The sequence below is a fragment of the Argiope bruennichi genome, chromosome 7 (genome assembly GCF_947563725.1).
Source record: "Argiope bruennichi chromosome 7, qqArgBrue1.1, whole genome shotgun sequence".
In the NCBI taxonomy this organism is placed as follows: Eukaryota; Metazoa; Arthropoda; class Arachnida; order Araneae; family Araneidae; genus Argiope; species Argiope bruennichi.
In genome coordinates, this window is record NC_079157.1 from 9,028,462 (window position 1) to 9,042,918 (window position 14,457).

General features: G+C 28.7%; 1 protein-coding gene across 3 annotated transcripts in view; it reads left to right on the forward strand.

The window, feature by feature from the left end:
• LOC129975033 (adenylate cyclase type 3-like) overlaps positions 1 to 14,457 on the forward strand; it is a 376,283-nt gene that overhangs the window by 127,630 nt on the left and 234,196 nt on the right. The window contains exon 1 of one of the 3 annotated variants that reach the window (XM_056087898.1): positions 3,163 to 3,644. The exons of the other annotated variants lie outside the window; for them this stretch is intronic. The gene's annotated coding sequence lies outside the window, so the exon portion shown is untranslated. Of the gene's footprint in view, positions 1 to 3,162; positions 3,645 to 14,457 lie in introns of those variants that run through there. 3 annotated transcript variants of the gene reach the window in all.

A 14,457-nucleotide genomic window follows, 5' to 3' on the forward strand; every position in this document is an offset into this window, starting at 1 on the left:
AATAATCGAAACCGGAATTTCTCCTGCTTAATACGTGTCTGTGCAATATAGAAATAATTACAAAATCGTAATATCTATATCATTCATATTCTTGGTGATAATAATCAAACCACCATATTTGCATCGTAATATTCTTGGACATAACATTCATAACCACAATATCTACATTATGGAATTATGAGTTTACGTTATGAATTTTAAATAATATCACAATGCCATTCCTATGTCCAAATATAATACCACGGGAAACAAAGCATTCCTTCTGTATAGTTAATATCTACATTGAAAATCCGGTAACCGCACTATCTCTAGTATTCACAATATATTGTAAACGTGAATTATGGAAAGATATCGAAAACTAAGATTCTAAGATATTCAAACAAAGCATGTTTGTTAAAACTCTTATGTCTTTTATATCACCCTGTAAGTTTTACAAAAAGATAAAATGACTCATTATATAAGGGTAGGCACAATAGTTCACGAACTTGCAAACAAGTGGTAAATGAAAGTCACTCCTTCATTCCAGTTGACATTTCACTCACGCGTCCGTGGATACCAGGGCAGAGATTTCACTGGTATCTGCGTTTCTAGACTCCACGTCGGCACCAAGGGGCCGGGAACGGAAAACAACCATTAATCAGCTTCGCTCTCTAAGGGAATGAATGGGCCGCCGGCCTTACCAGAATTTTCGAAGAAGCCTTCATCCACTCAACCCGAAGTTACTAGGAATGCTGATAGGGACGAAAGTAATAAATGCTCGATAACAGATTATCTAGGTTAGGAATTTCAATTATATTATGGACTATCCGCCTTTGATGACCTGCTCGTTCGTGTGGAATATTAGCTTTTCTACCTGATATCATTAAATTTAAACTTATAAAAATAATTAAATTATATTAAGATTGTTATTATTAAACAAAAATTGAACTTATTAAACTTAGTTGGAATTTGAACTATAATTTAATAAAACGGAGAAATTAAAAATGAATGGAGTTAGTCAACTATAAATTACTACGCTTGCAAACTTAAAAAATGTATATTCTGTGAAATAAAAGTGGATCGAAATTCCATTTCGGAGTTATTGTCCAAAGATATTGTTTGCCAACGGATTCTAAAACCTTCCGTGCTTTTTCGCATGCGTTAGGATGGGTTTAATTCGGCAAAATAAGGCTGAGAGGAAAGGAAGACATGTTCACATTTAACAATAAAGTAAACTCAGAAATGACTAATATTCTTCCGTGTGTCACCCCTTAGGAAGACAGAACCGTCGAAAAGTGGCCGTCTCAGAATACTGAAATAAACAGTAGCAGTTTTTTTTTTTTTATTTTATTTATTTTTTGACTTACTTTCAGCCCAGGTAAAAGCTTGCGATTCAATGGTTTGATAGAAAATGAATTTTAATTTCATTATAAAAATATTAATTACTGTTGGACTTTATGTATTAATTTAAATTTTAACCAGCAGGAGTGATCTATTCAAAACTTTTTCGCATTCTCTCTAATAAATTTGTCATAAAAGCTAACGCCTTACATAGCACTGATATACAATTAGTTACGAAGTATTAACTTTTGGCGTGAATTTATGATTTTTACTCAGTCTATCGTGTTATCCTTGGCGAGTAATTTGGCGATAAATCCATGGCGTGCGATCATAAGTATCCGGAAATCTAATTTGTGATTTAGACACGTTTTTCCCAACCGATTGACACAAAATTGCACTTGTATTGACGAAATCCCTTAACAAATTTGACAAATTTAAGGTATTGCGTTTTTCAGTTATTGCGTTTACATGTTTCTGATGATACAGACCGACAGACAATCAATTATTCTTTCTATTTGGTTCAAAATTTAATTTGTGCATACACTATAGATGTTAAATCTGTGTACCGAATCTTATCTATCTAGCTCTCTTCGTTTCGTAGTTATCCTGTAAAATTGTATTCGAACAGCAGGACAGACGGACTTCCTCTGAAAAGATTTTACTTAAAATTTGATAGAAATCTGCAGATAAGGTGGTGTAAAGACCCTGTTCCGAATTTCAACCGTGTTGCTAAAATCGTTTTTGAGTTAATCTTTGTCACAGACAGAATTACATTTTCCAAAAATGCGTTTGAATAACTCAATTTCGAATTTTTTGACGATTACTATACTTTCCCTATACTGCATATACGAAAAAGTAAAAAATATTAAAATTGCAGAAAAATAAATAGAAAAGAGATTTTTATCGTTGAAAATCGTTCATTTTTTCTTCTAAAATTCCGGAAACACCATTCGCGTGTGTAATAATTTACCAAAATGTAATAGGAAAAACACCTAAAAGTTATTTTTAATTATCTGATATTTTAATTAAAATTTTGAACTTTATATTATTGATAGTGATTTCTCTCTTCTCTTGAAGACCACATGCGCTAAACTTCTTCAAAATAGAACAAAAATCATAAGATTGTACGCAAGAACATAGAAATAAATTTCCATTTTTGTAACATTCATTTTGAATTAGGTATGCATTTGATATGGTAAACAAATGCACTTCGTATAGTTTTGATCTCTTCTTTCTTGCCTCCAAAATCCGGCAGAGTTATAAATATTTCATGTAAAATTCACATATTGAAATTCATTTTATGAAATGTGTTTTTAAGCTAATAAGTATATCTTAATATTTCTGTGTCAAAAATTTGCAAAATAAAGATGTAATTCATGAAATTCTATAATTGTTCGAATCAATAAAATAGCTTTTAATTAATTTTATTTTATTATTAATTAACTATTTTATATTTTACAGCAACAATAAAATATATTTTATTAATATTTAGTTGATGTTTTTATTTTAATTATGGAAATTAAAATAACATCCGCTTTCACCAAATGGAATAAATTCATTTTAAATAAATTTCGGAAAACCTTTTTCATTGAAATATGCGATTTCTATTCTTAATATTTGTGAAGTCGAAATATATGTACTTTTTTACAAAAAATAAATACATAAATAAAATAAAAATTAAAAAATTTAAAAAAAAGTGTTTTTAAAAATAAACAAAAACTATGTTTTGGCAGCTGATATCAACCGGAAGAGTCCTTGCTGCACCGGAAGTGTGAACTCTGCTTTTTAAAGATGGCGGACGCCTTATCACTTGAAAATAGCTCCACGCTGTCTTCCGCCTTGGGATATTACCCAGTTAAATTCACACCAACTATTAACTGGTCAATTTTTATTTACAAAATAATGCATAATTAAGAATGACAAAGAATCCGCAACAAAATGGCTGACACTGGTAAAATTATCTTCATAATCATTTTGCATTCTTTGAGTTAACTCACTAACACGAAATATATCTCAGAGAAAAGAATGGATTCTTTTTTTCATCTTTGGATTATGCTTCGGAAAAATTTGGTTTCAAAAAGAAGTGAGAACTAAAACAATGGCCGATTTAGAACCGTTCATCATATGTGACAGTGTGTGCGAGCCGCCATGTTTGCTTATGATCTTTATTTTCTATTGTTTTGTCAAGAAGTTCTTTTTCAAAACCGTACGCAGCTCGGTTCTGTAATTAAGTGATTGTGATACTGAGCACGTGATGCAAGTCTTTGTGAACTTTTGAATTTTATTTTGAGGTGCGGATTAGAGTACGGCAGTAGCATCTGCACGTGAGTATTATCAATTGAGGAATAATTTTTTTTGTTTATTGATTTATGCGATTGTTCGAAGTTTATAAGAAATTGATTTTGTGTTGATTTCCCCCCCCCCTTCTCTAATGTTTATTAATGTTGTTTTTTTATTTTATAATGCAGAATTTTTTTCATTGCAAAAAAAATATTTTATTCGAAAAAAATTTGTTTAAAAAATTATGAAAAAGAATACCTTTGAAGAATTTTTACGTTGAATTTTTAACAAGAAAAAATAGCAAATGTGTAAAATACTTTATAATTTAAAGAAAATTGTGAATAGGTTGAAAAAAATTTAAATAAAATATTATGAAGATTTTCTCGGCTTCATTGGAAACGAGACTCGTTTAATTATAATAGAGGTGAAAAACAGTTAGATCTCTTTAAATATCAAAACCTTTCCTTTTTCTTTAGAATCTATAATATTTAAAAATTAATGACTTAACTCATTTAAATTTCTGAAAAAAATATTTTTAATAAACTTTATTTCGTTTTGGGACAGATAAAGTTTCTATTTTCGTTATTATTTTGTAATTTGGATTCGTGACAAAAATATTATAGAAAACATGTAAATGTTAATTTCTGCCTCCCACTGCCTTCTCTCAAAAATTTATCATCAATCTGAAATTATAAAGATGGTTTATAAAATTACAAAAATTGAAAAGTTCAATACATTAATCGTAAGCCAAAGATAAATGTGATATAACTAATCTTGTTTCCATGGTGACGCGTACGAAATGCTTTAAATGAAAACGAAAATCAGTTCATTAAGGGTTTTTTAAGGACTTTTATCAAAAAAGTGATAAGATTATTGCTTCTAAATAATTTATTGTTAAATAAAGTACAGTCAATAATAAGTAAATATTGAGAACAAAATTAAAATATTATAAAACTGTTTATTATATTTTCTAACATTTCATGCCTGATTTGGAAAAAAAACCCATTTTAACAGTTAATCTTGTTAAGTGAAATAAATACCAAATAGGAATATTAAATATTAATTCAAATAAAAAAATTTCTTATACCTATACACATGGTGGTATTTTTTATTATAACAAAAAACACATTATTTTTACAAAATGTTTTCTACAAATAATTAAAAATTGATAGTTATTTATTATTTGTATAAAAGCTTTTAACAAATTCCAATATAATACAAATAAAACCTCAACCTAAATTATTATTATAATATTTAAAACTTTACCTAAACGGAATGCAAATATTAACTCATTTTTTCGGATGACATTATACAACAATTTAATTTCCTCATTATTTGTTGAAATAAAATATATAAATGAAATTATGTTGTATATTGCTATTAATAAGATATTTTTGTGCTAACTATATAAAATGAAAAAAGTTATTTTTTATCTCTGTAATCAGGAAGCTTTACAATAACTTTGCGGAATAGAAAGAATGTACATTGAAATATAAATAGATAAAGTTAAAAAAGGATATTTTCATTTCATGTTAATACTCATTAAAATAGTTTGTATAGATTTTTTTGTGTGCATATTATATTAATTATTGCAGTCAAAAATCTTCCGAAACAAGGTGGGTGTTACAGGATTTAAATTTTAAGCTCCTTTAAAAAGGATTCAGACGTAAATTCATTTTTAGAAAGAGATTTCGATGTCAATATATATATTTGCGCTTAAATACACGCACTTATTTCTTTCTAAATTTAACGCTTTCTTTAGAAATATACAAGTACATTTTTATATTAAATAAGGAATTATAGTTTTTACTTGATTTGGTGTCCTTGAATTTGAACAGCTTTATCATACGCGTTTATTTCTAACTATTATTATGATTTTTTATTATTTAAATTTATAATTAAATGTGTGTTTGATTTTTTTAGAATTTATTTTTGGTGTCTTTAATTATATTATTTTATATTTTTATCTGTTTGTATTTTTATTCTTCCTTTAGTCTACATTTTTGTTATCATATTCTTAATTTTACTAATTTTTTTAATCTGTCGTTATAAGTTTCAATAACATATTCTTAAGCATATGAACATTTCCTTTTCATTTGACATAATAGTAAATAACTCTGTAATCAACCAAAAAATCCTCGATTATATTGCAGTTTCCTATGATAGTTTAAATTTGACTGAAATTCGTAAGCAAAAAGGAGGAGTTTTAATATCTTACAATTGTAAATATTTTAATTCCATTTTCTTTGCATTTCTATCTTCTTTGTCCATTTTCTACCATACTTTATATTAACTTTTTCCCACTTTCTACCATGCTTTATGGAAACTTTTCTCCACTTTCTACCATGCTTTATAACAACTTTTTTCCCAGTTTCTACCATGCTTTTTAGAAACTTTTCTTTGCACTTTTTACCATGCTTTTTAGAAACTTTTCTTTGCACTTTTTACCATGCTTTATGGCAACTTTTCTCTTCTTTCTACCATGCTTTATGGCAACTTTTCTCCACTTTCTACCATGCTTTATAACAACTTTTCTTTCCACTTTTTACCATGCTTTATAGCAACTCTTTTCATCTTAAAATTTGTCTATTAACAATTTTTACTTGTTTGATGATGTGAAATTGTTTCATTTTGGGTTTCTTCATAGCTTTCTTAAATGACTTGCTTCTCTTAAACTTGCTAACCAACCTACTTTTATTCCAGATAACTTAGTAAAATACCGCAAAAAAACAGTTTTATCTTATGGGATAGTTTTTGTTAAATATTTTTTAAATTTTTGTTGCTAAATAGTTGAATAGCTGGAGTAGGTGAACGCCATTGACCCAAAGAGGTCATTCCTTCAAAAAATATGATTTGTATTCCCCTTCATGTCTATGACACTTCTTATACACTCTTAATGGCTATAGTGCAGATGATTGGACAGTTTTAAACCATCTTATCACTAAAATTTAGTTTTGGCTTAGTGGGGTCGATAGCACATCCCATTTTTTGCGAGATTTTCTTGGGAAGGTGGACGTCATTTTGCAGTTAAACTATATAATGGTGATGTCTTAAACTTTTGTGACCAAAACGCCGTGAAACAATCACTCCTTTAAACATTAAGATATGTTTAAATATATCCATTTTTTTTAGCAGAAGAAACTAAAAGATATTGCATTAGCCCTGTGATGAGGAATTGGGCAGTTTCAGGCGCTCGATCAAATGCTTATTATTTAATAGCGAAGTATGAAGTTTTCTTCTTAGACTGCTAAAAAGAACTTTAGAGCATAGTGATCGGCAATTAACATCAGATTAATAATTTTAAACAAACCAGTTGTGTTCCTTCTACATTCAAGCAAGAAAAAAAATTTTTATATATATATATATATACAAAATTTATATATATACACACACGCGTGCAGACACACAAAACGATATGATACGTCCGATCACATCGGGATATAAGGGTAAAAGAGTAAACGAGACAGAAGTGTTTCCCTCAGTGGTTTTAAAATGAGATATTTATAGGCGTTTGTTTGGATTGTGTCGATTCAGGAAAGGGAAATTTAGGTATCTTTAAAAGAATTCTCTTAGCTTGGCAGATTTTTATCCCTTCACTCGGAGCGTGGGATAAATGCTGAAGTGAGCAGTTTTTATAGAGAGCGTGTGGAACTAATTAAGTAAAAAGTGGGAATTGGATCAGTAAACAAGAAAACATTTTAAAATTTAAATTAGATTAAGAGATAACATTATATATATGGAGAGAAATATATATACACAGGTATATGACCATTATCAGTAAACCAAAATTTTCTGAAAGAAGAAGATTATATTCCCGTGTTTTGCTGCTTTCCTTTTTTTAACGATAATTAATAGGCTGATATATTAACTGTAAACCGCAGCATTTATAAAGCGGGATGTTTGACTAAAATTCATGGAAAATGGGAAGTTCTGAAGTAGAACGTAGAGTATAGAGTTTTGGCTATAGCAAGTGTTATGGCCAAATAAAGAACTCAGTTATAACAAGTATTTGTTTCATAAATCAATTTTTAAATTTTCAGGAGCTTTTTAAAGATTTTAGTTACGTTCTTAGTTAAAAAAATTAATAAAGAAAAAAAAGCTTTTCCTTGGCAATACCAAAATATTTTATCAAACAAAATCCATTTTTAAACTTTAAAAAAATCTTTTTAAGTTATAATCTTTGATTACGAGCAATTTGATTACTTTTATTTTTGTAATTTTTTTTTAAATTAAGTATATTTTCTAACAATACTTATCTTTGCATTAGACATTGTTTTAATATATTATGTGCTAAAGGCGCATGAGGAACCTAGACTTTTTAAGTGCATTGTAATTAAAAGTGAATTTTCAAAATAAAATGAGGATAGATAAATCAAACACAAGATGTTTCGTTACGATATTTATTACGATATGATCTACATTTCCTAAAGAACAAACGGCATGCTCTACATTTCCTAATGAAAAAACTGCATGCTCTACATTTCCTAATGAACAACTGGCATGATCTACACTTCCTAAAGAACAAACGGCATGATCTACACTTCCTAATGAAGATACGGCATGATCTACATTTCCTAATGAACAAATGGCACGATCTACATTTCCTAATGAACAAACGGCATGCTCTACATTTCCTAAAGAACAAATGGCATGATCTACATTTCCTAATGAACAAACGGCATGATTTATATTTCCTAAGGAACAAACGGCATGATCTACATTTCCCATTGAACAAACGGCATGATCTCGATTTCCTAATGAACAAACTGGCCGAATTCAACCGAATTTTGCATGCTTATTACATAAGCCATGGCAGAGATTACCGTCAAATTTTTGAAGTAAAAAAATTATTCAAATATTCAGTTGATCCGAAGTTTCATTTTTTTTTTTTTTTTTTGTCATTTTTAGTTTCTTGTATATGAAATATAGAGAAAGTACTATAATCATCAAAAACTTCAAGCTCGAGGTTCTAACGAATCTCCACGTTTTAGAATTCCCTGAGTCCGAAAAACATGTTTTTGGAAAAGGCTCGTCATCTGTCTGTCTGTGACAAAGGTAACTCAAAAACATTTATAGCTACATGAATGAAATTTGGTATACGGCATTTACACCAAATTTGTAGGCTTCTATTACATTATGAGCAAATTCCATTCAGATGAGATCTTACTGTCCAGCAATCTGTATGTTAATACTGTAACTACAAAACTAACAGAACTAAATGGATAAAATTCGGTATACTATTTATCATCTATAGTTTAAATACCTGTCAAATTTTGAGCCAAATCAAACCAGGGCTTGACGGTCTATCAATCTGTAATTTCAGATGTTTGTAGAAGTTAACTAGAAAATGCAGTGACCTAAGTGTATGAAATTTGGCATACACTTTTGCATGAAATTTTTGTTTCAATCGGTTGGGAAAAATGCATTCAAAACACACATTCGGTTTTCGGATTTATTAATCGCATGCCAGGGTTAATCGCCAAAACGCTCGCCAAAGTTCATGTGAAATATCTAGTAACAACGCTAAATTCATGCCAGTGGTTGATATTTCATAATTATTGTACACCAAAGTCTTGCAAGGATGTCTCTGGGATAATACATTGATTAGAGAGCATGCGAGAAGGTTTTAGGGGTACCACTCCACGTGATAAAACTTTGAGCTGCTCTACTATTGTTTATTTAAATTTTTCTTTCATTATGATATATCTTTTGGCAATACTTTCATTCGTCTTACAGTACTGATTTAACCAAGCTTAAAGGCAGGTTTACACTCGACCAGTAACACAGCGCATGCGCAGAAAGAAACCGATTTATATTTGCCATAATTTTATAGGATAGATTCAGGCATTCCAAGCTTGGCTATAAATTGCCGTTTCGGCGTCCCTGAATTTCTTTGGTATCGTATTAAAGCGATGGATATTTACGTAAAGATACATGGTGGAATACAAAAAAAGGTTAACATACCTAAATTTGGAAAACTATAGAAAAGAAATGGCAAATAAATTGAAAAAAACTCTCTTATTAGAATGAACAAAGAGAAAAAAAAATGTCAGAATTAATCTATAACTGGTCCATTTTTTTATGCAAATAAATCCAAATTTTACAAACGCTTGTGCAATAAGAAAAATATATATAATACTGGGGTATGTTACCCCATCAGTGCAAGTACTTATCATGGACCAAACAGCATTTTTCAGCCTTTCTACGCATGCACTGCCTAAGTAATAAACAGATTAACTTAAGATTGAGATTGAGTGAATCATTCAAACTAAAATTATCAGTTTTCTACTTTAGCATTTGCGAACAAAATTTCCATTTCTTATATAACAAATATTAAAGAATTATGGAGAAAATTAGCTATGTGCGGTTTTTAAAAAGTCATCAAATTCAAATTATATTCTAATTTTTAATTAAAAGACATTTCAGACAATAAGCGGATGTTCATATTATTTTATTTTTGTGCAACAAATAAACTTTAAAACATGAAAGGATTTTAATACTGAGCAACTCCGAGTATATCAAAGAGTTAGAAAATAATTCTTTACAAATATTATAAAATAACTACATTTTGTCAATTAATTCTTAAGAAATATACATCTTTGTTCCATAAATCATTCGTAGAAATCAACTAGTTAGTGATTGAAAAATATAACTCATAAATGAATATTTGAACGATTAAAATAATCAAACAGATTTCAAGCGAATAAATTTGCTCATATTTAATTCCATCTTTCCATATCTTATAGAAAACGTCTTTATGTAAGAAGTAATCTCCTCTTTCTAATTATAAAAAACGAGGCACAATCAGCGGCGAAAGAACTTCATTTCGGACGGAAAATTGTTTTCATTTCGTTGTCCTAGATATTTCATCCAATTTAATATCGATTTATTTGATCGTTTTTATCGATTAAAAACTGGCTTTTCCGTCCTATTCTTAGGCATTTCTCGCTGCAGATATTTGTCTTCATCCGTCTTTGTTTATTTGTTCTGCTATTCAAGGCGTGGGAACAGTCAAAGTGCTGATTATAGTCGGTACTTAATAATGTGGGGGCAGCTCAGAAACTGAAATCTGTGAAAAATTGATTGTCTTTATTGTCTAGAATGCAAGATAAACAGAACGATTAAATATTGCTACCATTAAAAAAATGTGACTTCGATATTTGATGATTCGTCAATTTTAACATCTTTCTCTGTCCAAAAAAATATTTTTGCAAATTCAGATCTGTAATTAGATACATTATTGTTCATAATGCTGCGATCTTGCTTTGTGTGTCTTTATTTTATTTTTTTAAATTTGCTTTTAACTGTATACCATATAATGCATAGAAAAAAAATGCATTGCATGAATGTAAATCTAGTTACAAAAAAAAAAAAAAAATAGTTGTTGCTTAAGTCATAAAGAAACTCGCTGACGAATTCAGCGATTTTTAAGCCGAGATTGAGCGTCTTTTGTTTCAATAGTGCCATGTAGGGCCAGAAGCTTAGCTACTCATATATCACAGCCCTTTTCACGGTGCGGAAATACAATTCATTCATTCATCCGCATATCGTAATTTAGACCTGCATCAGAGAACGATCACCTCTGATCCAGTCCCAGTTGTATTGTCTCGACTTGGAGGACTTTATAGCTATGGCAAATTTATACGTGCACCAGCCAGCATGTACACAGAGATTCTTCGGCTAGCAGGTTTCGAACTCACAACGTAAGGGAGAAAAACCCAACGCCGTACCAACAAGGCTATCTCGGCCTGTAAAATGAAAAGTATTGTTGTAGATTTAAAATTATTTTTAATATTTATTAAAATTTGAAAAATTATTAGCAACTAGAAATTTTACTAATGCTTTTCAATTTTAAGTGATATCAAAATACTTCCTTATGTGATAATATGCTACAGAATTCTTAAGTAAGATCTTTAAAATTTAAGTTTCAAATCTAATTTAAAATTTTGAAAATTCCTCTCTTAACACCAGATGGGGATTTCCTACTAAGCAAAGTAGACAGCTGTCTAGGGCATCTATTCTGAGAGACGTCTGAAGAAATTAAATTCAAAAAATTTTTATTTCCTTACTTGCAAAATAAATAAATTTATAAAAATGCAAATTTTATTTTAAATAATTTGACTGTACTCATTGGTAAATATTTTTTTTTAATTTTTTAACCACTGTTTTTAATTTTGTAACATTTCTGCAAAATAAGCTACTGTAGTACCATAGCATGTAGCTGTTTTGTAGCTTTTTTGTTTTTATTTTTCTAACTGAATAACACAAGAATGGTTTTTATTAAAAAAAATAAAAAATAATTTTTTAAAAAGAATTCTAAGGCTTTCAGGTAACTGTATACCTAAGGCTTTCAGGTAGATTTTTATTTATTCTCTAAATTTTTTTTCTCAGTTTCATATATCAAATGGCATTTTTAGTACAGAAGCAAAATTTAATTCAATTAATGGATTAAAATGTACTTAAAATCTTGAAATATTGAAATTGTATACTATCATAGAGAATACATAATTGCACAAAGTTTCGAAACTCTAATATATAAAGAAGTAAGAATAAGATTTTTTTATAAAATTTCATATGTAAAAACAAAAAAACAAGATCGATTCATTAAAAATGCTTAAAAATATTTTTGAATTCAAAAAATAAGCATTAAAAAATTGGTTTTATTTGTTTTAAATAAGTTTCCTATGCAGTCTATCTTGATCTAAAGATTTTTATACTGAACTGATGAAATATTCATAAAAACCAGATTTTTTAGTATTATAAGAGAAAAATAAAAAAAATAAAAAAACTAGCATTTTTAAGTTTTAACTTTTATATTTCCCGAGTAAAATAAAATCTTCTTCAAGACAGACGGAAGGAACGAAAAAAAATCGTGTCTCAAAGTTAAAACTTTTCAGGTAAAAAATATTTTTGATTAAAAAAAAAACATTCATTCGGAATTCTATTTTTATCTGAATAATGTCTCCAAGGTTATCTATCTTGATCTAAATTTTTTTAACGCCGAAATGAAGGGATTTTAATAAAATAAAATCCAAACTTATCTGAATAACAAGAAAGAAATTTTTAAAAAATTAGTAGTTTTTTAACTTTTAACTTCTATTTTTTTTCTTCCAATAAAATAAAAACGTTTCAAAACCAGACGAAAAAGAACCGAAAGAAAAAAAGCATACCTCAAAGTTAAAATTTTCCAGGTAATCCTTAAAAACCAATAAAAAAAAGACTTCTATTTAAGTTTTCCTGAGCCAAAAGTTAAAAACCAAAGAAATGAAAAAAAAGAACATTTCTTAAATCCTAAGAACTGGAGAGGAACTAACTTTTTCGATAAATAAAGTCAATTTAAATTTATCGCCGCCTTTATAAATTAAGAAATATCGGGGAATCCCAAACATGCTGCTTGTGAGAATCCATTATTTTATCCCAACCTTAGTTTATTGATCTAACTGTTCGATGCGAGTAACTCCAATCTTGAAAGAAAAATCACCGTCGTTAAGTCTCAGGATTCTTCATTAGCGAAATGAGCGATGAAGATTGGAGGATCTTGGAAAGAATGTGGAATTCCGACTGAAAAGTTGTTTATTGCACTAGAACAGTTGGGCCAAGCCTCAACATTATTTATCATACAATACAGAGTTTCCTATTATTACAGAAATATGGAATGTAATTTGATATAGATGGAACATTTTATTCGTTGCGAATTCATCGTTTGTTCAAGATTCTAATTATGTATTCTAGATACTTTTGTTTGGGAGTTCTGTCGAAATGGCTATCATGTTTCTAAGGTTGGAGAAGTTACCAAAAAATATTCCTGTGAAAATGCCAAAATATCTGCGCTTTATAAAGTGAGTTCTTAAATTATAAGATATGATTATATGGTGGAAATTTTGTATGGTTGGTTAAAGAGTTTTAACTATTCATATTTTAATACTTTCAGAATTTTCTTCCTGATTTAAGGATCAAAATTTTATATAGGTTGTTAAAGAATTTTAACTATTCATGTTTTAGTATTTTCAGAATGAAAGCATTGAAAGTTCTGTTGAATATCTTATTAGAGAAATATGGAATTTCATATAAATGGAATATTTTGTTTGTTGGAAATTAATCGTTTGCTGTTCCAGTTGTGTTTATTTAAATAATCTTGCTCAACTCTTTGGAAGTTTTTGGAATATCTATCAAATTTCCGAGGTTAAAGAAATTTTCAAAATATCTTCCTCTGAAAATACCAAATTCTCTCTGCTTTATAAAGTGACTTTCTAGATTATAAGTTCCGATTGAAGGATTGAAATTTTACTATATCGGTTGTTAAAGAATTTAACTATTCATACTTAAATATTTTCAGAATTTTCTTACTGTTGAATCTGTTATTAGAGAATTATGGAATTTGACATAAATTGAATATCTTTTTTGATGGAAATTAATCGTTTGTTAATAATTTTAATTTTGTTTATTAAAATAATCTTGATCAGCTGTTTCGGAGTTCGTTTGGAGTATCTATCAAATTTCTAAAGTTAAAAAAAATTTCCAAAATAGCTTCCTCTGAAAATGCCAAATTCTCTGTGCTTTATAAGGTGACTTTATAAATTATAAGTTCCGATTTAAGAATCGAAATTTTATATCGGTTGTTAAAGAATTTTAAATAGTCATATTTTAATACTTTCAGAAGTTTCTTATTATTGTATCTGTTATTGGAGAATTATGGAATTTGAAATAAATGAAATATTTTATTTGATGGAAATTAATCATTTGCTGGTAATTCTAATCATATTTATTTAAATAATTTTGCTCAGCTGTTTAGAAGTTTAGTCGAAATATCTATCAAATTTCCTAGGTTAAAGAATTTTCCTTTATAACTTCCTGTGG